Raw genomic sequence first — 26,293 nt, forward strand, 5'->3', positions numbered from 1 at the left:
TGTGATTTATTAGCAGACTTTTTAAGAACTAATGCACACAGCAGCACAAATACCATCAGTAATGAGAGGAGCAAAGAGTCAGTGACGTAAAATCAGCTAAAATAACTCGTCCACACGTGACGACCTTTCAATGAAACAAGGTCAACAAAGTTTGAACAGGAGAGTTGGCTGTGTGATTTATGGGTTTTGGTGTACATTTGCGTTGTTTACACATGCCAGCGGTCTTAATTTGATGATATTTCAGAGCAGAATTGTCACTTCATTTCAGAATAAGCCTATAAAGCAGCGAAGGTGCTGACACATGAGAAGAGATATGAGAGGTGGGATTAATCATGTGCCACAGAATGTGTACGAGGAGGGACGTAGCTCAGCTAAGCTGGAGGGAGAGAGAGAGAGGGAGCTGAGTCGTGGGCACAGTGATGGATGACTACAGAGTGGATTTACTGCTCTGCCTACCTACGCTCAACTCCACCCCCATCCAGCTGAGGTTGGAGCTAAACTAAACTAACAGCACGTGCTAACAGAGGCAGGAGCAGGTCTAAGCAGGACACGGAAACAGGAGAGAGTCAGAAGCCAAGGTCAGGACAGCAATTGCATTCACCTACTGTGTACCAGGCGGGGACGAAACCAGAGCAATGTGTCCTCAACCTTAAATATGATGTTGCCTCTGTGACTTCTCCTGAGTATTCAACTAAGTATAAAAACAGGTGAGAGTGTTATGTCCAGTTATGTTCGTATGTACTGAGGATGTCTGGAGGAAAACGAGGCTAAAGCTAAACTTTAAAGTTTAATTTTCTCCGTTTCCATAAAATCAGAGCAAACAGCATCAGCCTTCTCATCACTTCATTGAAAGTCTCACATAGAAATATTCCCAGGTATTTATGTGCCTTCAGTGTTTTTCAGGGGCACTCCACTAATCCCATTAATGAGGATTGATTTTTGTGTTAAACTTAGTCTTATTTGTGTGTCTTCAGCGGCTCTGTCCGAGCTTTCTGAAGTCCGATAAAGAGGGTTATCTATGTTTAGGTTTCAAGACGAAATAAAATAAAGCTTGTATTTATAATTGAGGCAACAAACCAGAAGATTATGCCTCTAACTTTAGTACATAACCTGCATCGGACGTAGTGTTTCAACATTACAATTGTACACAAACACGTGTATCGTTTGCATATTGGGATGGACTCATCAGATATTGCAGCCTGGTCAGTGGCTGAATCCTTCAAGATATGATGCTGCAGGTACCTTTCCAGATGCATCACTGGATGTTTGGTTTTGCTTTGCTGTCTGCTTATGATAGAGCAAAGGATTGACTCTGAGATTGACTTTAACAAGCTGGCTTATTTTAAATGCACACAAACTACTGTTAGGAGACTTCTAGCTAGTTACATATCATATGTGCATATTTTATGTCTCTAATTCACTGTAAATGTTTGGGATGTGAAGGATCAGATAACAAGACTTTCTCTAGGAAACTGTGGAGAAGGGAGTCAGAAGCTAAGCTATTATATGCTGCTGACTATCACCTAATTTAGCTCAATTTAAAATAATCCATCCCAAACATTAATGCTGGTGTAAGTGTGCACTTTGTCTAGAGCTTTCTGTATTATTATCTGACAAGACGCATACATATCCTCCGCCCCACTATCCCTATGATATTTAAATATTTGTATGATTTTTTTAAATTTTAAAAACAAATATTAAGGTGAAGTGTTGTATGTCAATACTTAATCAGGACAAAGTTTCAGACTGTGTGTTGCAGTAATCCCAGGATGTGACTGCAGGCTGACTTCTGATGTCACTGATTTGTGAATCTCCTTCAAAGAGCGTAATAAACATAAAACAAACAGGAAACCCTGCTCTGTTATTTGTTGATGGGAATTTTTCTTGTCATTCCTTCTCCAAACTTCTGTGCTTAGATTCATGCTCATTAATCAAGAGGCTTTGTTTTATCATTGGACGTTTTAAATAGAGAAACATCAGTTAACTTAGTAATGACTCTTATAGCATGGCAACAGTGGAGGAGGCTTCCAGATTGCCAGGTTCTGAAATGCTGGGGAGGGGGTTCTTAAAGAGACAGTAGCTGAAATGCAACGTTTCTGACAGAGGCTGAGGGTTTACAAAGACGGCCTCAGTAAAGAGAGTTTGAGCTGTAAATCATTTGAAGCTGCGACAGAGCGATCAGAGGGACGATATAAAGACTGAACATTAGCACAACAAACACCCTTTAAGTAGGTATACAAATTAAAAAGTACATGAGAAACATGACATGCCTTTCAAATGGTGAAGGATGTGTTCATTGTTTATATATTTTTTGCACATTTCAGACTGATGTCTCACTTGACTATTCCCTGCCAGTGCTAAACTGACTAATGTTTGGGGGACAGAGCAGCTCATCTATTTGGGGTTATAGATCAGTTTAGAGTGATTTCAACATATTTACATGTTTACCTCTGTGTAAAGCATCTTATATATCAGTGGTGTTGACTTCATCAGGAAGGATGTAACGTAAAGAAGTGATGTGTTTACATACCCTCTATTCCTCATGACTGCCAGAGGTGATGATTTGCACCCGGATACTTCTTTATGCACACACGCAGATCCAGAATCTGTAACACACAGAGAGTGATGATCAGACTAAAGAGGACAATCACTACGAAGAAAAATCAACCTTCGATGAGAGCACAGAGAGCCATCACTGAAATGAAAAACTGATATTCAATCACAAACCATCAAACCAGAAAAGTTTCTAGACAAACTGACAGACTGGTGCTGAGCTGAGCAGACTTCTTAGTTTGTTCAGCTGACATTCAGTTTGGAGACTGCTTTTAAAGTGAGATATCCCTGCGGATTAAAATGAAACAAGAGTCCTCTGTGAATCACTTCCTCTTGAAAACAGCCTGCTGAACCTGCTCATGACAAAAGATCACAAGATCACTGAAAGAGTGATTTTTCGACACCACCTGACCAGTTCTCCTAAGAGAGCTGAAAGGGATGCAGGGGCTGCTGGGGATCTGAGGAGGACAAAGACACTGGTGAGCCCTTTCTTCATTCAGGGGTCAGTGTAGACGGTCACATTAGGATTTTAATGTACTTGGGAGTGCACTCAGATAACAAACTGAACTTGAACAAAGAACTATGAAGTCGCCAGACCTGTCCCTGTCTCCCGAAGAGGGTGATGTCCTTAAACATGTGCAGGATGATGCTGAGGATGTTCAGTGGAAACCGGTGCTTTCCTGTTGGGGCAGCAGGCTGGTGATAAAAGATTCCAACAGATTCAATAAACATATCCACAATGCCAGTGATTGATGATGCTGGGAAGAGAGGAGGATGCTCTTCAAGCTGAATGCCATCTTGCATAACATCTCACAACCACAGTCAGTGCGAGACTCATTCCTACAAGATACAACAAAAATCACAGTGTGTTTGCTTTTCTGAGACCATTAAACTGCTCTCTGTGAGGATCAGACGCTAGGCCTGACCTGTGGGATTATTTCAGTATCAACAGCCTTTAAAGCTCTTCCTTATTTGTTTCAACCATGCATCTAAACCTTACAACTATCTGTGAAACAATCCAACCATAACTCCACTGTGCATACTGGAAGCTGAACAACACTTACTTTTCATGAATCTTAGTTTATTGTGTTGTGTTGTATATTTGTATTCACATTCTCTCTACATTTGTAACCTCAGTTTATCTTGATCCTGAATGCACTAACCCTCTTGGATTTAAATGTGAAAGTCAAAATAGTGCGATGTAAACACAGCAAAGTTTTTAGCTTGGATGATGATTAGGTGACCGGACCTTCACTGCACTGCTGGAACAGGACAGCTCCAGCTCTGCAGAGGTTGAGAGGTGAATTCCCTCTCTGGTCAGTGATGCTAAAAATGAGCGTCCTAATAGAACTGCAAACAGCAGAGCAAAGAATACACCCAAAGAGAACTGTGAGAGAGGAAGACAGCTTACATGGGTGAGAGATGCTATAATGGAGATCCAGTTATATTGACTTCTATCAGTTTTTCATAGACATGTACATATTTCTGGCAGCAGTTCAGAGAGGAGGGTGACCAGGGTGGGAGGGGTCTCTAAAGATGGCTTTTGCTCTGCTGATGTAGCCTGAGGTGGAAAGTCCATCCAGGGGGGTCTATTCTGGAGACTTAATGACTCCTGCAGAGCCTTCTTATCTGCAGCAGTGCAGCATGCATACCATTCGAGATGTGTGAGGACACACTTGATGGTTGCCTGGTAGAAAGTCTCCTGCAGCTTCTTCCCTACATTGTTCCTCCTGAACACTGTGAGGAAGTGGAGTCACCGGATTCTATTTTAAACTCATCTAAAGTAACCTCCTTCCAGCCTGTGAAAACTTTACACTGTAAGGAACATGTGTCAACTTTTAAAGACTTTAGGGCCAGGCCTGGAGGTCCTGGAATTTTCTGGAATGTCAGGAGTGCATGAATGAAAAGAGCTGAAGAAAACAGGCGAAAAGTCCAACACAAAATCAGAATTGTAATACCTGATACAACAAATAATCTTCAGCCCCTCTCCATTTAAGACTACAGACAAAAGACCGCATTGGGAAGAAACAGAGTAGTTCACACATGATAGGGTCTCACATGAAGCAGTGAACCTAATCTGATATCACTGAGGAGATTACCTCTGCTGTAGGACAACACACCCGGCCGATCATGACCATGTGTACACATCACAGGGACAGGACTGTGTTTGCCAAGCCTTGCAGAACAAGTATTCATTTAATTTATGCAAATATGCACGAGAGTAGATTCATTTTAATTATTAAAATGAGACGGCTCTGTGTGCAACAGATTGTTCTGCTGGTGAGTCTTAGCGTCTTACACCTCCTCCCTAATTATGAACAGCTACGTTGTCCTCGGATGAAACAGAACAGAGGAGAGGGAGAGCAGGATTCCCCGTGGCTGATACACAATGTGAGTCAGAAGGAGATAACATGTTTCTTCATACTCTGTGATTCAGGGATGATCTCTGGGTCTCCTTTTTTTCAGCCTCACTCTGTCAATCATCCTCTATCGCACACTCCCTTTGGTGCACAAGCAAACTTGAACTTTTTCTAGCTGTTATTCCTGGTTTTGGCTTTCATTTCTAATATTAACAGTATCAAAAAACATTCAGAGTTAATGCTGATACCTGATGATACAGAAACACCCCTTACAGCTCACTGATTCCTCGAACTCACTGAGAAAAAAGACACAAATAAATGATTACACAAACTGTCAGCCTTCTGTGAGAGTTACATTTTCCTTATATGGTGGTTAAGATTATCCATCATAACTTATCTTAAAGGGTTATTCCGCCAAACTAAATCTGGGCCAATTCTTAAAACATATCCTACACTCTTTAAGTCTGTTTAGGGATCAACTTGTTTAAGACACTGACAGTTTAAAATTGTTATTACGAGTATCTGACAGCATTACAGAAATTACTGCAACAGAGGTAGCTTTTTTTGATTACAGAATGAGGGCGTGATTCACAGGGGAGTTGTGTGGCTTTTGTGCACACCAAACCTCTTCAAATTAAACAAAGACACACTGCATAAGAGTCCAATTATGCTTCAACAAGTTGATGTAATGCATGAAAGGGTTAATATCATCATTTGAGTAACATGTTTTCTTTATGTCAATGACTGCTTTTGCTCTCTTCTTCTTTGAGTGTGAAGTTGTGCTCATTGGACTCTCTCCCTAACTGAATTACAGCAACACACACACACACACACACACACACACACACACACACACACACACACACACACACACACACACACACACACACACACACACACACACACACACACACACACACACACACACACACACACACACACACACACACACACACACTGCGGGAAGAAGAAGAGTGTGTGCATGCATGTGAGTGTTACATGGGGAGTCGAGTAAAGAAAGGGAAAAGAGAAGAATGGATTTATCTCTGCGTTTTTAAATAATGCTGAATAAGCTGAACAACAACTCCTCCTTTCTCCTGTATCACCAGAGAAACAACGAGCACACTTTTACAGCACAAAAAAATCCATGACTGTTCTTCTGAGAAGCATTAGTGAGATTAACTCCAGAAACACTTTTTAGAGCTGCAACACAGCTCTTCATTCAGCTACTGTTGGATCATCTGGTTACAAAAAATCTGAAATTACATGGTTGATGACTTTTGCTTATTTGACACACAATCCTATGAATGTGATCTATCAAACTACATTTCCCTTGAGTGCTGGTTTGACCCAGTGGTTAAGTCCCACACCCCCATGTTTGATTCCAACCTGTGGCCCCTCCCCTGCACGTCAGTCCCCACCCTCTCTCTTGGTTTCCTGCTCGATCTGCTGTCCTGTCCCCTCTTAATAAAAGGCATAATAGCCTATCTTCAATATTTAAAACTTCCATAACACTAAAATAATAACAAAAAAAACTACCCCAGTTTCCAGTTTTTTAGTGTCCTTATAGATTTTTAGAGCTTGTAGTTTATTAAAGTACAATTATTCACTTTGAGACAAACCACATCCTCAGTTCTACCGTCTCAGTGACTTCACTGTGAGTGTTAAATCAACAGACTGAAGCAAAGGTAGAGGTGGCACGCACATCCAGGTCCTGAAGTACTGAGTGCTGGACAGAGATAGCAGATGTGGAAGGTGGATGAGTCCGCACACCAGAAGCTGCTCCAAATAGCACTGATTGAAAAAGTATCACTGGTCTCATCTACCTTCCAAATCAACAGACTGACCCTGCAGACACACTTCAGACTTCAAAGTTTCAGCTTAAGACTCTCTTTCTGTGAAACCATGTGAAAGCATCATAAGGAGCACATACAACAAATGGTAACTCTTTACAATAATGGTGCAATTTTATGAATTAATGCTTAATTCATGTTGAAGTAAAGCATGACTCATGATGTATTTCTGTATGAATTAATAAGGGTTGCACCATGAACTAATGATAATGTCACTATGACTTCATGTAATGACGTGTTTAATACATCATTAGTTAAGGTTTGTTCATTAACAGTTACTTCTTACATCAATTCATGTTTGATCATATTTTCTGAACGTACATGTTTTTTGTAGGACCATACCAATGAAGCTTTAAATATCATCTGAGACGCTACAAACACCTCTGGTCCTAAAAAAACCTTGTATGTCCAGAAAATGTGGTCAGGAATTAAATGTGCATGCCTTATTAATTCCTACAGAATTTCATCATAAGTCATACATTACTTTGAAATATTTTAAGCTCTGGTTCTCCTAAAAATGTGTACCAGTATTGTAAAGTGCTATCAAACAAACCATTTAGCTGGTGCATCCAAAAGACAGAAACCACTTACAGGACATGACATTTGTATATATCAATGTGACATCTCATAAAGAGATGCACTGATTTCAGTGTCTTCCACTGATTTTCTCCCTCTCTCTCTCTTTTTTTATGGTTATATTTTTTGGGTCTTTTGTACCTTTATTAACTAGTGACAACCACGTCATGGGCGTAAAATTTAACCATTAGGACAAATCTGCGCTCGATTTTCTCTCTTTAAAGAACTGACAACAAGATCAATTTTTTTCTTATCTTTTCAATTTAATTTGTATTCATACTAAAACATTGACCGCTCTCCTCCTGAAGATTTCTCATTTCAAACCCTTTATTTCCTGTATTTTTGTGGGGGGTTTCTGCTATGATTTTAGGTGGGAATATTTTTTATATGTAAAGAGATTGAGGAGCGCACGTACAGACAGCGCTGACACAAAACAAAGACAGATTATTTGATCATGAAGCCTGGAGTAGCTCTTTATAACTCTCTGCAGTCTGGAGTCTGTGTTTACAGTGACACACAGAGTGACAGCTGTCTCATAAGAACAAGTCCTCTGCAGGTTCAGAGTGTTTCAACAGATCAGAGGAAAATATTTTTAAGACTTTAAGAAATTATTGTGATGGGAAACTGTCTTTGCATCAATGCTTTTCTGCTTAGCTGCTGATGGGCACCTCAAGTCCTCATGTTGGTACCAGATGTGCTCGGGGGGCATATTGACTGAGGTCCTGCGCCTGCTAGTGATGTGACAAAATTTGATTGGCTCCACGTTTGTATGGTGATGTTTCACATTGTGATTGGCTGTATGCCAAGGAGTTTACAGGTGCAGATTTTTCTGTCTTTATTGAAAAATAAAAGATTGAAAGAATGTTTTTAATACATCTAAAAAAAGTTAAGATCAGAGCAGGGGGACTACACAAATGTTAAATGAAGAACATAAATAAAGAGTTTCAGCAGCTTTCTTTACTTTGTTGACTTGAAATAATTCTAATGTACGCCTCAGTTTTCTCCTCAAAAAAAGTGAAGGTTTGGAGTGACTGCATTTACAGTATTTCTTGGACAGTATATTTGGTGGTTAGATTGGCTCTGGCGCCTGCTAGTATGGTGTAGGTACCAGATGATCACAGGGGGTCAGATCAGCAGTCAACATATAGCTAATAGTATTGTTACGTCACTAGCAGGCAAAGGACCCTGAGCTGGTCTGAACACCCAAACACATCTGGTACCCAGACCAGCTTGTTAGCTTGTGTTGCTTTAGAGTTTGTGTCACTGTATGAATTGCATGAAACAAGTGGCTCATCTGTGTAAATCACCAATCACAGCCAAGCTGGCTGAAAATCAGCCAATCGCTGCACCACTGATAACAGATTAACGCTGTGAGACCCTACATTATCAGTGACCAGCAAGGGCCCATCAGACACTAGAACAGGGTTCCAAAGGTGTGGGCCAGGACCCCCTGAGGAGTCAGGATGATGAGGGGTCATGACATGTCTTCCAGAATATTTCTTTTCAAGGAATTTAAAATGTCATATTTTACCCATTATGTTAAAAAAAAAAAATCAACAAAAATAGTAGTTTAATTTGAAATAATAATTAATAATAATTCCAAGGTTATGTTTGCAAACAAAGGTTTTTTTTGGTCATAAACAGAAAAATAATTGAGATCAGATTTATACTGAACATCATTTTTTTTCTCAGCTGCTTCATTGGGCTTCAGTAGCCAGCAGACACACAAAGAATAAAATAGACACAATACTCAGAAAGACTGGGACGCACTCTAATCTCATCAAATTGTGAAAAAGCTTTCTAAAGATTAGAATAACAGGATTATAAGTAGGCTTCATTCTTTCTTAAAGTACTTGAAAGTTTACTTTATAAACTAACTTCCAGCCCTCAGTGTTAATGTGTCCGCAGTGTCCCCTGCTGCTCCCCTGGTTATATTTGTTAATTAGCTAGATGTCTTTTGTAAAGCTGTAGCAGTCAAATAATTAACAATGACAAACAGCTTTTGTATCTATGGGTGCTTATCCCACCTCTACAGCTGTGGGGAACATCTTCCTCTCCTGCAACCTGTTTTTATCAGGCCACAGGAGCCAAACCAAACCTGCTAATGCATTCATTTATAACATGAGCTGGCATCGGGCCGAGGCAGACCCAGGAGACGAGAAGAGGTGTTTTGGGTGGAAAAGTGCAGTGTCACCATGAGTTCACTTTGAGCCCTCTTGCATCGGGTTACAGTGTATGAGCTGATTCAGCCTCAGGAAACAGATGTCCCAGTGTGCTGGGTTGTAATTAATAATGGGTGAGACTTTCTGTTTTCATCAAAGCATGAGCTGTGTGGCGCCATGTGGAGGCTTGATCTCTCAGTGACAGACAGGAGATGAACCACAGCAGCACAATTCAGTATAAATCAGCATATTTATCACGGTGGGCCTTGATGTGGGCGAGGGCAGAGACAAGAGAGGAGAGCTCTGAAAGAAGACGACGTGATGAAGAGTTCATATTCAAACCAAATGTGTCATTTGCACCAAACACCTTTTCAAGTGAATTTGCTGTCACAGTGAAAGTCTTCAGAGTTTTGCTGGAGTTTGTGAAAGCTCCTGCGTCAGAGCGTTTGGTTTGAGCTGCTAATTAAACTCAGACTGAGCTGTCTTAAGTCAGCCTTTTATCATCTTGATTCTCCAATGAGTCAAACACGATCATCTTCATGTCAGTTACAGCTTTGGCTCATGTAAATATGGTAAAATGGTAAATGTATTCCACATATATAGAGCTTTTCTGGATCTCCAATCACCAAAAACGCTTCCACACCCTCAAACACTGATGGCAGTTGATGTTATGCAAAGTCTCAGGGTGTTCATTAAGATCTAACCCAACCACATTCAAACAGAAACAAACAAGGACTTCGCCTACATGCTAATTCCAACTTCTGGCATTAAAGAGTGTGTGTTGATAGCAAAGCTTCATAAATCATATTAGGGTGTATGTTAACAGGTGAGAGTATTCCCACTGCTATCGCTGCATTGCCATGTTTGAGGACAGTAGTTTGTTTTAGACTTTGAAAATGATCTGTCCATATCAATGCTGAAATGTTTCAACACCTGTACAAGTAAAACACCAACACTGACACTTATTTTCAACTTCAAAACTGCCATTGTCCACTTCTCATCTCTTCTTAAACTGGATATTAATGGAATCTATAATCAAACATTTGCTTTTTTAAGAGTGCTATCAAAGTTAATCTCCAATCTAAAGCGACGAGGCTGACAGCAGCAGCCGACGTGCAGTCTGTGTGAACACCAGGAAAGTAAGAGCTGCTGCAGTTCAGCAGTTCAGCCTTCACACACTGCTCATGATGGCTGAAGGGAAACAATTCAGGGTTCAGTTTCTTGCACTCCAACACTTCCACATATGAACTGCAGGCGATCACAATGGGAACAACAGAAGAGGACCCATTTGAAGAAAAATAAAGATTTAATTACAAAAGAATAAAAGGTACAAACTAAACGCACTGACATCTCCAAGAAACTCAATCCCAAAAGTCCAATATAAACACAAGCAACAGAAGGAAACACTGGGAGAAAAACAGGAAGAAGCCATAATCCAACAGAGGAGAGGGGAAACTGAGAAACTAAATACACACAGGGTAACGAGCAACAGGTGTGGAACACAGGACATAGGTGAAACTAATGAGGTTAATCGAAAAGGAGGGAAACACACGAGAGCAGGAAGTTAAACTAAACTGGAAACACAATAAACTAGACTGAGAAAAACAAGAAAATACTCAAAGGAATACAACAGGAAGAAGACATGGAACAACGTTTAACTAATACAGAATGCAGACAGGGAGGAAACAAGGCATAAAACACAAGGACAAATCCCAAACTATAGATTAACTCAGGACACAGGAAGGGGCATCCTCTGGAGATCTGGAACCGACCCCACAGAAAGATGACTCTTAAGGCCTCCCCCCCACGGCCAAAGCCAGCCTCATTTTAATATCCTGATTTTGTATTATCGAGGGAAGACACAGTGCTCCGGCTTCAGTCACTTGGCTCATTCGACTACCGGCAAGAAGGGGGAGCCCAACTTTTAGTAGCCATAAGTAGGAGTGAGAAAGGCCTCACAAAGGGACTCACATTAAGAGTTAGATTCATACAAATAGCCAATTACACTTTACTTATGACATTTGTAGCTTGGTTAGGAAAATAAAACATACAAAAGCTACTTTTTAATCAAGCCCATCAAGGCCCCTCCCTCCATTGCAGCCCTGGGTGGTCAGCTCAACTTTCCCCCTCAGTACGACTCCTGTTACTGCAGGGGCGGGTTACTGAACAGCCAATCTACCAATCAGAATATGACCTTCTCCACCTCTGAGCCACAGTGGAGAAGCTCAGTGATGTGAACATCGTCAGCAACCAAGCAGTTGAGTTACAACATGTCCCAGGCTTCATATAAAGCATGCAAATATTGTGGTGTGTATGGGACAAATCAAACAAATGGAGGTCTGTGTTATGAGGTAGAGCTAACGTGAGCTCAGCGATCACTGGAATACATTTTCATCCTCTGCTGTAAATAAAGGAGGCCTTGAGCTTCTGTGAAATTGTGTTCATGCTTTTCTTTATTTAGCAAAAGTGGCCGTGTTTTATGAAGCCGGCTTGACTCATGATTATTTTCATGGTCCACAGCTTTACAGTGCGATAAGACCTCAGCAGGATCCCATTACACTGAGTGTGGCAGAGGCCTATACAATACACCATAGATCACTGAGTGTCCTTACATTTGAGCTGATGCTGTGTATCTTCGATCAGCTGCCAGCCTCTCTCTTCTTCACAGAGCATGAATATTTTTGTGTTGAGCCTGAATGGCTCAGAATTTCTATGAAACATTTCATTACTGTCATTTTTGTTGGAATAAAACCACGATGCTCATTTAGACTCAATCATTTGATGTGAGGAGGTCATTAAATTCAAACACAGCCATCTTAATCTTGTTTAAAATCTCTGATAAAATCAAAAGATGTTTACGACTAAAGGTGGTTCTTGATTCATGCAAAAAGTAGAGCTCAATGACCTTGAGATCAATCAATAGGAGGGCTCTCTCTGCACCAAACAGGAAACATTGTAACCATGTAAGGACTCTCCCAACTCCAGTCCATGATTACTTGCTAATAGGAAATGCTATCTGTGCAGCAGACATTAACTTCAGTAAAGAGGTGAAAGGTCCATGGAGGACTCACAATGCTAGCAAAGCTAGCATTAGGGACTTAAACACAGCATTCAATGCAAGCTACCACACATATAAGGGCAGCTGTGGCCAATAGCTGCTGCTGTGTCTGCTCCACTGTTTATTTGTATTCTTGGAAATTTCCTCAAGGTGTATGATGGGGTATAAACTTATATGACAGTATGACATCAGGCAGCTGTTACGGTATATGATATGATACGATACAAAATGGCATGATAAAAAACAATCAAGTGGCAATCGAGATGCTAAAAACTGCAGTTCCTCCAGTGTCCACTTGAGGCTGGTTAAAAAAAAACAGAGACCACGTACACTCCCATTCAAAAAACACAATCTTTACAGCAGAAATAAACATGTTTACATTCTGGGTCACAAAATAGTTTAGGTCTGAATTGCTCATTTCTCTATCTGCACACACTGTACATGGGGTGAATTGTTTAGAACTAATTTAGTTTTGTAGATATTGTAAGCTTTAACAGGAAAGTCAGTTTGGAAGTTGAGTTAATGTTAAAATATGTTCATATTATTTATATGGTAACTATTTATATACAATTTTTTGTAGTGATGATGTTAGAATTACTTCTACAGCATCTTGTAGTTGGGACCAAAACATGTTGAATGTACTTCTGTGGTTCACATTACATTTGCCTGGAGCTTGGTCATCCTAGCTTCTCATTGGTTGGTTCTGTGACATGTGATTGAGTGACAACAAAGAAGTGTTGATGTTATGCCGATCCAGTGTGGTTACAGTAAAGTGTTCCTGAGAAAGTTAGTTTCCATCCTGCTGTTTCTTATTGATAGTTACCCAACTATCACATCGAACCCTCTTGTTACAATATTGAGGTTGCAAGTTTTGCACAAGAGGCACAGTTAACTTGATTGACAGGTGGGCACACTGTTAGCGAGGAGGCTAAAGACCCATCTCAACTCCAGCTTTGCCTCATGCTAGATCATCCGAAAGTTAGGTTGAATCAACATTTCCAATATGGCGACAGCCGTTGATAGGCTTCAAAACTCTGCAATAGAAACCAATGGATGACGTCACTGAGATTATGTTCATGTTTTAGACAGTGTATGGATATGATAGGATACAGTACGAAACACTTAACCTCCAAACTTAGTGGATAATAAAGTATTTAATTTTTTATCATACCGTACCTCAGCCAGATTTAGTTGCAATCATAAAATACTGACCGTTTTTTTGTATTTCAAAGACTTTTCAATGTCTTCTGGTGTGTAGTCAGGGACATAGTCAGGGACACACTGGACCAAGAAAAAACCTACGACTGCTGCTGCAACCAAAATAGATCTCCAATTGACATGTAGTAAGTAGAAATTAGGAACGTCATCAGACGTTGTTCACAGTAAAGAATAAACTCACAGTAAGGAACAAACAGAAGGACAGGAAACAGCGAGAAGTGTCAGAAAAGCAAAGCTAAATGCCAAGCAGACATAACACAGGGGATCACTGTGTCAAGTTTTCAGTAAACCTGTGGAGTCCTTACAGAAGACTCTTCCCTCAGCCTCAGGCAAGAAGCTGTTCAATAATACACAGCTTATGAAAATGACAAGTGTCAGAATGGCAAGTTGACAAAGTGAGGTTCAGGAGGGGCAAACAACACAAATCCTGCCTCTGGGTGAAAAGATACAAGCTTCATCTTCAGGATAAGCATCTCAACTCCTACACAAGTTATGGAAACCAGCGGAATATGCTTTTACACAAATAAATGTCCGGAAATGGAAAGGCTATGAAGCTCTGGTGTACACAGAACATTTTAAAACTAATGCAGTTGCTTATCGTGTGTGTGTGTGTGTGTGTGTGTGTGTGGGGGGGGGGGGGGGTGAATCTGCCACACTCAGACTTTTAGCTACAGACCAAAACATATACAAAGACTTGGTATCACACAGTGTCACTATTAACAAAAACTACAACTAGATTTGTGTTTGTCCCATTTTAAATTTCCACATGGAGCATAATGGAAATAATACAAACAATAATAGATCAGTTGCAAATGAAGTTGTCATTATGTTTGAAGCTCTTTGTTATCTTGAGGGAATTAAGGCTCATTTCAATAATCCCTCAAATGCTGACCAGTTCTTGGAAGCTAACTGCTTCTGCACAAACATCCCGTCCTAACAGCAAACGAGCAAACTACGGCATCGCTCTCAGCTAGGACACGGTGACAGGCATTGACTGAGTCCCTTGTCTTTGCTTTCTGCTGCTCCTTGTTCTTTGACAGTGCTCATGTCATCGATCATCGTATTGTTTGTATGACCAAAACTTTTGATAACATTAAACTTGTCTGGATTTATCTAAACAAAAAAAAAGACAGAAAAGATGACTGATGTGTATCAGATTGTATCGTTTTGTTGTGGTTTCATGACGATCCTACAGCAAAAAACATTTTCACAACCATCTAAATTGATAAGTTTTAATGAAAAGGTGAGATTTGGGGATGTTCAGAAACTACTTATTATTAACTTATCATAATAATGGAATTATAGATTCTGACTAATCCACTAGTCTAGAGGTTCAAAAACACTAAGAAAACAGTCAGATTTGAGCACAATGTGTTTAACACGGCTAAACAAAGTATCACAGAGCCTGCAGGTAAACAAGATCACATTGGTTTGCAGAGTGTGGCACACACATTAGGAACTAGAAATAAAGTTTAGAAGTGCAATTCTGAAGTTTTCAATTTCTATTTGCCTCTTTCAAGACTCATATGTGGTCGGGCAAGAGACTCAAATTCTTGCACTTATAACATTATTTATGTTTTAGGGATGTTCTTGGCCAATAATTTCAAATTAATGTACACGGAAATCTAAATGTTGACTAACAAACAAGTCGAAAGGTCATGAAACTCATAAAACAGTCAAAATTGAGCAGAGTTTGCTGTGTGGCTAAAGCTAGCAGAGCTAGCACCACCAGCCTTCAGTCCTCCTTGCAGGTTAACGTCCACATGCCTGTGCTGGTTCCTCATTGCTCTGGTGGAGTGGTTATTTCAGTTTAGCAGACACCACCTACATACAACTTCATCTCCATTTACTAGATCAACATACTGACAAACTATGCCGCACTACGAGATGGCATCTGTCATCTGTGCTTGTTTACATCAGGGTAATAGACCAGTACAGTGGTAGATATCAACGAGAACTACAGCTCCAGCTAGTGGAGAATAGTTTGGTTTAGACACAACATGTGACCAACAATTCAGGTTTTCTGGTGCTGACCAGTGAGGGTGACAACTAATAATTTAGTCGACTAAACATGCACGTCCCTTTAAGACTTGGAATAGGATCTAATACTTATAGAGCCCTCTTTCAGTATAAAAGCCTGGAAAAACACCTGCAGCACTCAGAAGGTAAGCCACTGACAGGAAATAAGTTTGTTGATGAAATTTAATAAAAATAAGCAACATTTACAAACAGTCAAGCTCTGCTGAAAAGGGACTCAAATACAATCCTTTCAGCTTCACATGTTGGCGTTCAAAGCGTGAAAAGATTTGATTATTCAGTAACTTTGACTTCACTTAACTAGGATCCTGGTGCCACAGGAAGTAATGATGCTTCAAGTCAATCAAGCTTAATGTGTCTGTGAAGCAGCTCGTATCCATTGCAATAACTGTTAAAAAACGAGCAGCTTTTTAAAGTATTAAATCCCTCTTCACATAATTGGATTGGCTGGTAATATTTTTTATGGGCCTGCCATGTCAGGAGTGCAGATTGTCTCCTGACACAGAGTGATGGTTGAGTGCAAAGTGACACTGAATCTTGGAAATGGGACTCCTTAGGACATTATTTGCTATAAATTTCTGAGGGGATCTCTATTCAAGGTCAGCTGTAAAAATGACTGCCGCGGAGAAAAGTCAGTGCATCTCACCACCTTCAGCCGTCAGACTTTACCAGCCGGCCCCGGCATTTGTCCCACAATGGCCGGCTGAGATGGGAACTTGACCTCGTCCCATTGAAAGTTAGCCAATAAAAGGGGGTCAATCTCCAAGCAGACATGTTAGGACCCATAACTGAGGATAACCAATTACTTCACTGCTTCCATAAAGATTTTTAAGGTTGAACTCTAGGATTGATTTGCTCTTGTGTGGCGCCTGCTACAAAGTGTTGCTGCATTTACTGAATGTCCCAAATGAGCACCAAGTCCATCTCTTTAAATTCATAGATTACATACAGAGCATTTAAATAGTTGCTGTGACATCAACAGACGGCTTGTTAACCAATAAGTGACCCCAAACCTCTAGCCCCAGAGTTTTGCAGTCATCCTCCATCCATTTTTTTGGAACAACAAGTGGCAATATTTGAACAACAGGGTGGATATGGGTTGTTACATCGTAACATGGAAGCCAAGCTTTAAGCAGGTAATTCAACTTTAACAGTGGGATAGCCATATTGGATAATCACTGGTGAGTTTGATGGCCACACAGATTATTTCAATAGTTACAAATCTCCAAATTTACAGTTTAATATTTTACAAATTTTATTGAAAACTGAATAAACTGGATGTTTATTAAATATAAACTTTAGAAAATTATAACTGTCTCAGTTTATTTCCTGTTTCAGCCGGCAAAGAATACATTTTGAATTGAGGATACTTAAAATAATGTAAATCTTCACAGTTTTAATCCAACTTTACATCTACATTATTTTTGTGCTTTTTTGACTCTCACAAATTATTTGCTCCCAACACTCTAGGAAGTAGTTACCATCTTTTTCTTTCTTTCTCAAAGTTATGTTTTGGGGATTTTCTATTTGCTTTTATTGGATAGGAAAGAGAGAGAAAATGTGGGAAAAATTATGTCTCGCATCTCTTAAGATATATTTTCTTGTTCATTTTATCCCTCGCTTAATTTCCTCATGTTTCTCTGTGCATCTCAAATAACTGAGACACGCCTACGGGCTAACCCCACCTTTTTCATTCACAGCTGTTATAAAGTAGAAACACCTGCCAGATGAAAATCAAAAAGGGACGTTATTATGAAATTAACACCATCCTGTTATTGTATGAGACATGAATATACAAACTTAGTCTATAACCAACCAGGGGAGCTGCCCCCTGCTGGCCATTAAAAGAATGCATGTGTAAGGCACTGCCACGTTGGCTTTACATTTAAAACCAAGCCCAGGCCACACCCACTTCTTTGTGTCTTAATCTTGATATTATATGACCTGTGGTACTCTTGATTTTAAGAGAATTATAAGAAACATTTCCAGACGTTATCAGAATGATGAAAATGTATTTCTGAACTGAACTATTGTTTTAAAGGCTGCCAGACCAATCAGCAAAGACACACTGTGGTTTTATAAGCACCCTGTAACTGAGGCTAATCTTTAACACAAGCTGTTCCTATCAGGTATATGACCACAGTGATCAGTGTGACCGCTCTTAAAGGGATTAGCCCACTCAGACCGTCCAGTCTGATTTATGGAGCAGAAAATATGAGTGGTTGTTAACCACAGAGCTGCTTGTTGCTGCAGCAGGACTTTCATGAGCTGCTGCTGCTGAACAACACCTTCACTGTGCTGTATAACGCTGCATGACTTTACCACACAATCACATAGTGTTCAGGTCAAGGAGTGTTCTGCGTGAAGGTCAGGACTCAACATGTTTGAGACTGAAAAACTGACCCCAATTAAATACACTCAACCTTTGTAACTCCATCAGTGTCTGCATATTGAAGCTTTGTTTACTTGTGGCTGCACAGGTGCAGTCGATAAGAATGTCCTTCAAAGGGCAGCCTTTGTCACCTTTATAATCAGAATACATCTCTATAGAGACTGATGAGTCATAATTATAGGCTAAAATGTCATGATATCTCATAATTTGTAATAACTGGGAGATAAAAAGTCAAAATGTACAAGAACAAGTACAAATCTGAATTATTACAAAGTTGGCCATATTTATGAAATGATAATTGAAATTATAAAATAAAAAAATGCATAATTATGAAATAGTTTGTCTTAATCATACAATGGTCAACTGTATCATAGACGTCCAAATTATGAGATAAAAATGCATAATTATGAAATAGTAAGTATGATACAATTGTAAACTGAATCATAGACATCCAGATTATGAGATGAACTGTCATTATTTATAAGAAAGGTCATAACTATGGAACAGAAGGTCAAAAGGTTAACAAGTCAAATTATGAGATAAAAGCTGAAAAACTTTGAAAAGTTCCATGATACAATATTTAAAGCTGGTGTCCTTAATTTGAGAGCACCTCTCACTTGTGTTGTCCTGTGACACTTAGTTTCCTTTAGCAGTGACTGCTAGGTCTTTTTTAAAATGCTTGGTATGCCCTTTTATTTCTTACTCCATGTAAATTACAAATGTAGAACAATAAATAGAAATCTTGTTGTAGCATTAGCAGCAGCTCCAACATTGGTGTTGGTAAATGGTAAATGGACTTGTACTTATGTAGCGCTTTTCTAGTCTTTCTGACAACTCAAAGCGCTTTTACATTACTTGCCATATTCACCAATTCACACCCAGTCACTCACTGATGGTAGAGGCTGCTATGTAGTGAGAGACCATCAACATTTGCTAATATCGTTCGTACACATTCACACACCTCTGAACAACAGAGGGAGCAATTTGGGGTTCAGTGTCTTGCTCAAGGACACTTCAGCATGTGACTGCCAGAGCTGGGATCGAAGTGCCAACCTTCTGATTGATAGACTCCTCCCACTGAGCCACAGCTATGTTCACAAAGTTCATGTTGAAAGTCCCAACTTTTTGATTGGTCAGATGGAAAGATGTGACATTGCCATGTGTGGGTGTTCAGAAAGGTGAGCTGTTTTTATATTAAGGGTCAACAACAAAAAACAGCTGATGCCACATCCCTCAGGACGCTGAGTGCAGTATTGTATTGATTTAGTAAGCAGACACAAACCCTTAATCTTACCATTTCAGTTTCTAATTACTGTAAAATAATTATGACTTAACATCAAATAGTTTGCAGTATTTTATCTCTATGATGACATTTTATCTAAAACTTTGAAGTGAAATCTCTTGATCTCATTTTTCATCATTTCAAAAGAGGGACTTTTCTTTCTCATGCTCATGACATTATATATATTATATATATATATATTGCCTTTTTGCCTTTATTTGTTAGGACAGTTGAAGAGAGACAGGAAATGTGGGGAGTAGAGAGTGGGGGAAGACATGCAGGAAATGGTCGACCGGCCGGGAATCAAACCGGCGACCCCTGCAACGAGGACTGTAGGCTCTGTATGTGGGGCGCTTAGACCGCTAGGCCACCAGTGCCCCAATAACAGTGACTTTCTGTCCCATAATAATGCATTTTATAACAATGATATGTTATCTGATTTTCATCTCACACTTTTGACTATTTTTCATATTGGTCATTCTTAATATGAGCGGTCATTTTTGAATGATACATTTTGTATTATCATTATCTTGCTGCTGTTGGAAACTGGCCTCAATACATCCCAGACATTGAAGTTTTTCCGTTTCACATTCATAAAGAAGTTCATCAGACCTTCCACTTATCTGGGTCTATGTTGTCAACAGGTTCCCATATTCTTACTTAACTAGAGCCTGTGTACTTTTGCCCCCTCTAACTCTTGATGAACCTCACTGAACACAGCAGTCTGACCTTATACCTCTCCTGTCCTCTGGCTGACTTTTCTGTTAAGCCGTGAATGTAAATGTGAGCATGCTGTGTTGACTTCACACTGCATGACGTGACCTCTGGCTGATGTGCAGAGCTGTTATCGTTCCCCACTGTGTCGTGCAGCTTTAATGAAAAGTGTAATAATCCCTCACTATCTCAGACGGCAGCGTTACATTTGCACAGACAGTCCGTCAGACGTGGGTGACATGCATATTCCTCCACACGGGGGATGCTGACATGCGATAGCACCGGGCTTATTCTGCTTTATTCCTCAGCTGGCAGTGATGATTTCCACAGGCCGTGCAGTCAATCATGCTGTGCTGCCCTGTCACCAGCAGCAGCGGTGAACCTTCAGTCCTACTGCACCGCCTTCGTGGAGAATAAACACCACCCGCTTTGTGTCTCCTCCTGTCTCCTCACTCCTCTGCTGACTGGCAACAGCTTGTCTGGCGACAGTGTGGCGTGCAGTGGCGTGTGTGTGTGTGTTTGCCAAAGATAAACCCGCTCTAGGATTCCCTGTAATCATCCTCTGCTCAACCTTTCATATTGCTGTGTCAGGCTGCTGCTCTGATTCATGCTAATGATCTGACTTGATGCAATTTGTAAAAGCATGTGTGTGACCCAACAAAGCGGAGCTCTGTGGATGTGATTTTTCCACTCAGTTTGTTTTTCTGGCGTCTCTGCTCTCAAGTGTCTCATGTGCTGATGGGGTTCAAGGTTTGAAGGGAGGAGGAGTGTTGTTGGCGGCTGTGTGTGAAGGACGAGTATAATCAGGATGTGTTGGATTAATATACCAACAAAGGCTCTTTAAAAATCAACGCCTCATCTAGCATGCAGATAAGACTGGCAGCCTGATTACACAGTGAATATGAGTTAATTACATTTTTGTTCTTTAAAGGGTCAGTTCATTCAAATTTTAAGACGGTCTGTTGTTCTGAAGGGAAACGTGTGGTAGGAAAAGATGCACAAGCGACAGGGATGACAGCAGCCTGGAGAGGATTGAAAAGAAAAGTCGAAAAAAAAGAACTTTGGAGAGCTTCATGAGGAGTGGACTGAGGCTGGATCCAGAGCATCAAGAGCCAACACACACAGACGTCTTCAGGAAAGAGACTACACCTGTCACATTCCTGATATCAAGACTCTCTTGAACCAGAAACCGTGTCAGAAGAGTCTTACCTGAGCTCAGGAGACAAAGAACTGGACTGCTGATCGGTTGTCTACAGGCCTCTTTTCAGATGAAAGTTGGCTTTTCATTTATAAATCAAGGTCCTGGAGTGTGGCGATGCAGACAGCTCATCTCCACAATCAGACGCAAAACAAGAGCAACGTGCAAAGAGCTGCAGGACTTTGAAGGCATGTTTGTGTTTAAATATTATCAGAGCAACATACTTTGTGAATTGGAGACCTTGAGCAGGTAGTGGGCCAAATGATGCACAATTCTTGGTGCTATTAGCAGCTGCAACCCATTTTTACTGAATTCAGCTCTATGACTTTTTGCATGAAAAAAATATAGAACTTAACTTTTTCACATTACTCAGGTTGGAAACAAAGCGAACAAACACTAAAGGTTAAACAGAGACAGACCTGAACCTGAAAAGACTATAATACAGACCATAATAAAACAAAACTTAAAACAGACAATGACTATGTCAGTGGAAAGTGTATCAAATTACTTGGACTGTTATGCCAGATTAGCGCGTTAAGATGTTTGCATCACTATAGGTAATACGTCATAAGAAGCATAGAGGGAAGCAACCTTGGAGATAAATGCCTTGCTGAGAAAATACTGTATCTTTAGCCCCATTTAAACTGGTTTAAACATTTAAAGTGCATTAGAAAGCATTACGCCAATGATAGATGATCCAGTCAATGGGTCATTTAATTTACACTTGGATCATATTTTCAGTTTTGCAGGCATTTTGCTGTAATCTTATTGTGTAAATAAGTTGTCTGGGACAGACTGAAGAAAGGCAGCTTTTCTTTAAATCACTTTATGAGTTTTATTATAAACAGATAAATAAATATAGGGATGAAGTATAAACTGTTAATTAAAATTAGATTTCACTCAGATTTACTCTGAATGCAATGTTTAAAGATTGCTTTGTTATAATATAACATAATTACTAGCACAAAGTTGCCAATACAGTATAAGTTATCTCAAAAGGTAGGCAGGACAAGCCTTGGCTTCAGTCTCCCCCTTTTTTGGTCAGCATGTGATTAACTACAATATAATGTATGTGTATGCATGTTTATATGTATGCATGAATGTACTTGTGTATGTAAGCATGTGTATGTGTGTATGCATTTATATATCAATATGTGTGGGTAAATATATATATATATATATATATATATATATATACAAAACGAAAACAATCACTGAGGGATTCAGCAACCAAGAAAATATATATAGAAATATACTGTGTATATATATTTCTATATATATATATAGAAATATATATATATATATTTTTTTTCTTGGTTGCTGAATCCCTCTGATTGTTTTCGTTTTTGTTTTTATTTGGGATTTTTGCATTGCTCCTATGTTGTGGAGGGAAGTGTTGGTTGGCAGACCAAAATAAACCCAACCTAACCAAACCGATTCTAAACAAGTTTCCCTTTGCTTTGTTAGAGTAGCATGAAGATACAGTCATGTGACGCATAAACATGTATCTCTTTTGTCATAGTTCTCATGAATCTGACGACTCATCCTAGTCGATAAGAGGAATTGTTGTATCTTTTACACGTGTTGACCTCACAGCAGAGGAGGAGATGTTGTATTTTGAAGGTTTAAGGCTGTGAAACTGAACCTCTCAGCACCCAAGATTATCCCACTAAAAGCCCATAATTTAGAGGATGGATCAGTGGCTTCACTTTGCAGCTTTCAAACCTCTGGACAGTAATGATCATCTGTTTGCACACTTCTCTGAGAAACACACAAATTGCCGGATCAGTTGGAAGCAGACTGCATGATGGTAGGAGACGACTAACACCCCCTCTACCCTTCCTGCCAGGACAGATGTGAAAGCTTTTAAAGCGACTGCAAGTGTTCATTAGAGATAAGGGAGTTTGTCTGCCCACGTAATTGCCCTGCTCCTGTGGCAGACTGTATGTGCCAGTCAGCTGTTAGCAGTGTGACAGCGGCCTGCCAGGATACAGCGGGGGCTCTAGTTCTCTGACATTTAGACCCATTTAGACTCATTATGCAGAGACGCCAACAGGGCCCTTTTGTGTTTGCCTGTTTGGCTCACACAGAAGATTAATGAGTGAAAACTTAGAGTGTGTTTTTTAACTTTTGCTTGACTGAGGTTCAACATGTGGGGGTGAGCAACCAGCCCTGTCTGAATATGACAAATACATGTCAGTGTTTATAAACCCCATTCACAATGGTGATTAATGATCAAGAGCAAAATGTGGGGACGACATGATCACCTCACAACAAGAGGAAAAATCAGCAAACATACTGACGTAGGCCCTGAAGAATTAAATATAACTGATTTCAAAAGGTAAAGGTCACAAACAGCAGCAATTTTTGTTGATGCATTTGATATTTTTTGTCACTGAGATGTGAACAGTTTCTGCTCTTAACGACAGAAAAGTTCAGCACATCTGTGTTTGTTTGTAGCTCATTGAATCTGATGTTGTTGTTGTTTTTAAAGCAACAACAGAGGTGATGAGGCGAAGGATTTAAAGATGGTGAGTCAATCTTTCCTCTTCATGTTGCCTTTGAGGAGACGCTTTGTGTTTTGTTTTCGGTAATAGAGAACATCTGTGCTTCTGCTTCTCCTTTTTAGCCCATTAACTACCAATTACACCCGCTCACATCCTCTCTGACGACGTCTCTTCTGCTGGTCTTTGTCAAAGTGCTCGTATAAAAACACAACGGATAAAGACGTGATGTTTGAGTGAAGTTTGTCTCTGCATGGATGTGGATGGTTACAGGTGACATGATGGACCTACAAACATTGAAGCATCCCATATATGCTTCTAAACCCCTTCCTATGCAACCTCCTGTGTTCATGTGCAAACAGAAGATCTCCTCTACTTTCTTTAGTCGAGATAAAACTGTTACAAGCAGGAGGAGAGAATTCATGTTGTTACAGAAAACAACAACTTGGTCTCTTTAGATGTTCCCAAACCATAGAAAAGCCTGGTTCATACTTGCACTGAGCGTTGTGAGCACTACATAGTGTTTGTGCATTGGAGTGTTTTAATGTTGAGCAGCAGTTCATCATTCTGCAGTCAATGCAAAGAAGAAGTGAGAGGAGACCCCATAGGAGAAGTATGGCTGATGTACAGTTATATGAAATGTTGTAAATGCAGGAAAATATGGTGCAACCCAGCGGACCAATCACAGGGCTTGAGGTCTGCATTATTTCAACACGTAGTACCATTTTTGCAGAGGTGCATGCCAGGCTGTGTGGCTTCAGGGCTATGCAGACCTACTGACATAGATTTGACAAAAGGTTTTAAAACCAGGCTTAAGGGTAAGAAGTTAGACCCTGAAGCAACATCTCCAAAATGCCAACTACAAACATTTTGCATGTTCCTCTTCATTATGACAGTGTGTGCTATTGTTAAATTAGCACGCTGTAACTGTATGATCACACAGCATCCACTCGGACATACAGACATACAGCTGCTGATGAAAAAAAGAGTGAGGAGAGAGGAACACCAGCAGATGATGAGAGGGTTACAGTGCAGACACTTTGCTGTATTAACTGTATCTGAAAATGTGTCTAACAGAATTACTGCACGTCATTGATGCATTTCGATGATCCTCCAACTCTAATCAGGGGGTATTATGCTTTCTCGTATTTCAAACGTAGATATAAAGTAACAAAGTTGGAAGTCCATACTAAACGTGTGCAAAGTTTCAAATCACTAGGTATGCATATGTTGTAGTAATCCCGGAATTTGTGTGTACACTGCTCAAAACAGTCTGTTCTTAATATCCTGTGAGATCATCACGAGATCTTTACGAGACTTGCTGAAATGATGATGTCATCGGATAAGGATCTCCTACCTGGCAGAGCCGTATTTCTATGGCACAGCAGAACAGCAAACCCCAAATCTGCCCCCAATAGGCCATCAGAGAGCTAGCCAATCAGAGCAGAGGGGGTTTGTGGAGCAAGGAACTTAAAGAGACAGCAGCCAAAACAAAGCATTTCAGACAGACGTTGTAATTAGAGTTTTCTAAAATCACTAGTGTGAGAGAAATAGGGATTTTTTTTTTTGCTTTAAGTCATGTAATGTTACAACAGAGGTACCAGAGGGACAGTATAAAGCCTGAATAAAAGAACAATACCCCCTCTTTAAAGGTTTTAAGACAGCAGGTGTGCTTCAAATATGAGAGACACATCTTAGATGATTTCCCTTGATTAAGAAGTATATTTCAAGGGGTATATAATTTGCTCACAGTGTCTAATATAACATCAAAACAGAGGCTGATTTTCTAAAACATGCCTCGAGGAGGACACATGACACCCTACTGAAGTTCAAGCTCCTCAAGAAGCAGCTCAATGAAGAGCTAGCTGTTCCTCCTCAGGTGTTTCCATAATACTAGGTACAAAGACCCTGAAATGGGGATCAAAAACTTGGATATGTTCCATCGGGGACATTTATTTACATACCTGAGGATTCAGACCAGGATGTGAGAGTTATCTGAGCTCTAACCAGCAGGTGGATCTGAGTTTTCCCTCTGCTAATGATGCGTGACTGCTCACAGCACACAGACTGAGAACCCTTCACTGAGATAACTCCTGATTTGGCTTCAGTGACTCAATGATGTTTGGCTATTGATATGATTTACTCCAGGCCCCCAGCGGATGCTCCTCACCGTTTGTGTCAACACAGCAGAGCTTTTCTTATTAATGAGTTCTCCATCTTTTATTAAACCTACTGTCATCACACCTCGGCGCGGACTGTGGAGGCAGCTCACTTGTCCTCTTCTCACTAACAGGAACTCTTTAGCTGAATCTAAAAAGTTGTTTATCTTTCACGTTGACTCCATTTTGCTCAGAGGATGTGACACGCCAGCTTTCACAGATCCTGG

The 26,293-nt window shown here is 40.1% G+C and overlaps 1 protein-coding gene across 4 annotated transcripts in view; it reads right to left on the reverse strand.

Annotated features, from left to right (window-relative positions):
* Nucleotides 1-26,293, reverse strand: part of LOC117824692 (heparan sulfate glucosamine 3-O-sulfotransferase 5) — a 147,731-nt gene that overhangs the window by 43,828 nt on the left and 77,610 nt on the right. For 3 of the 4 annotated variants that reach the window (XR_004633632.1, XR_004633631.1, XM_034700253.1), the window contains exon 3: nt 2,531-2,606. The gene's annotated coding sequence lies outside the window, so the exon portion shown is untranslated. Of the gene's footprint in view, nt 1-2,530; nt 2,607-3,150; nt 3,247-26,293 lie in introns of those variants that run through there. The other variant, XM_034700254.1, reaches the window with a different exon arrangement.

The sequence above is a fragment of the Notolabrus celidotus genome, chromosome 13 (assembly GCF_009762535.1).
Source record: "Notolabrus celidotus isolate fNotCel1 chromosome 13, fNotCel1.pri, whole genome shotgun sequence".
Taxonomy (NCBI): domain Eukaryota; kingdom Metazoa; phylum Chordata; class Actinopteri; order Labriformes; family Labridae; genus Notolabrus; species Notolabrus celidotus.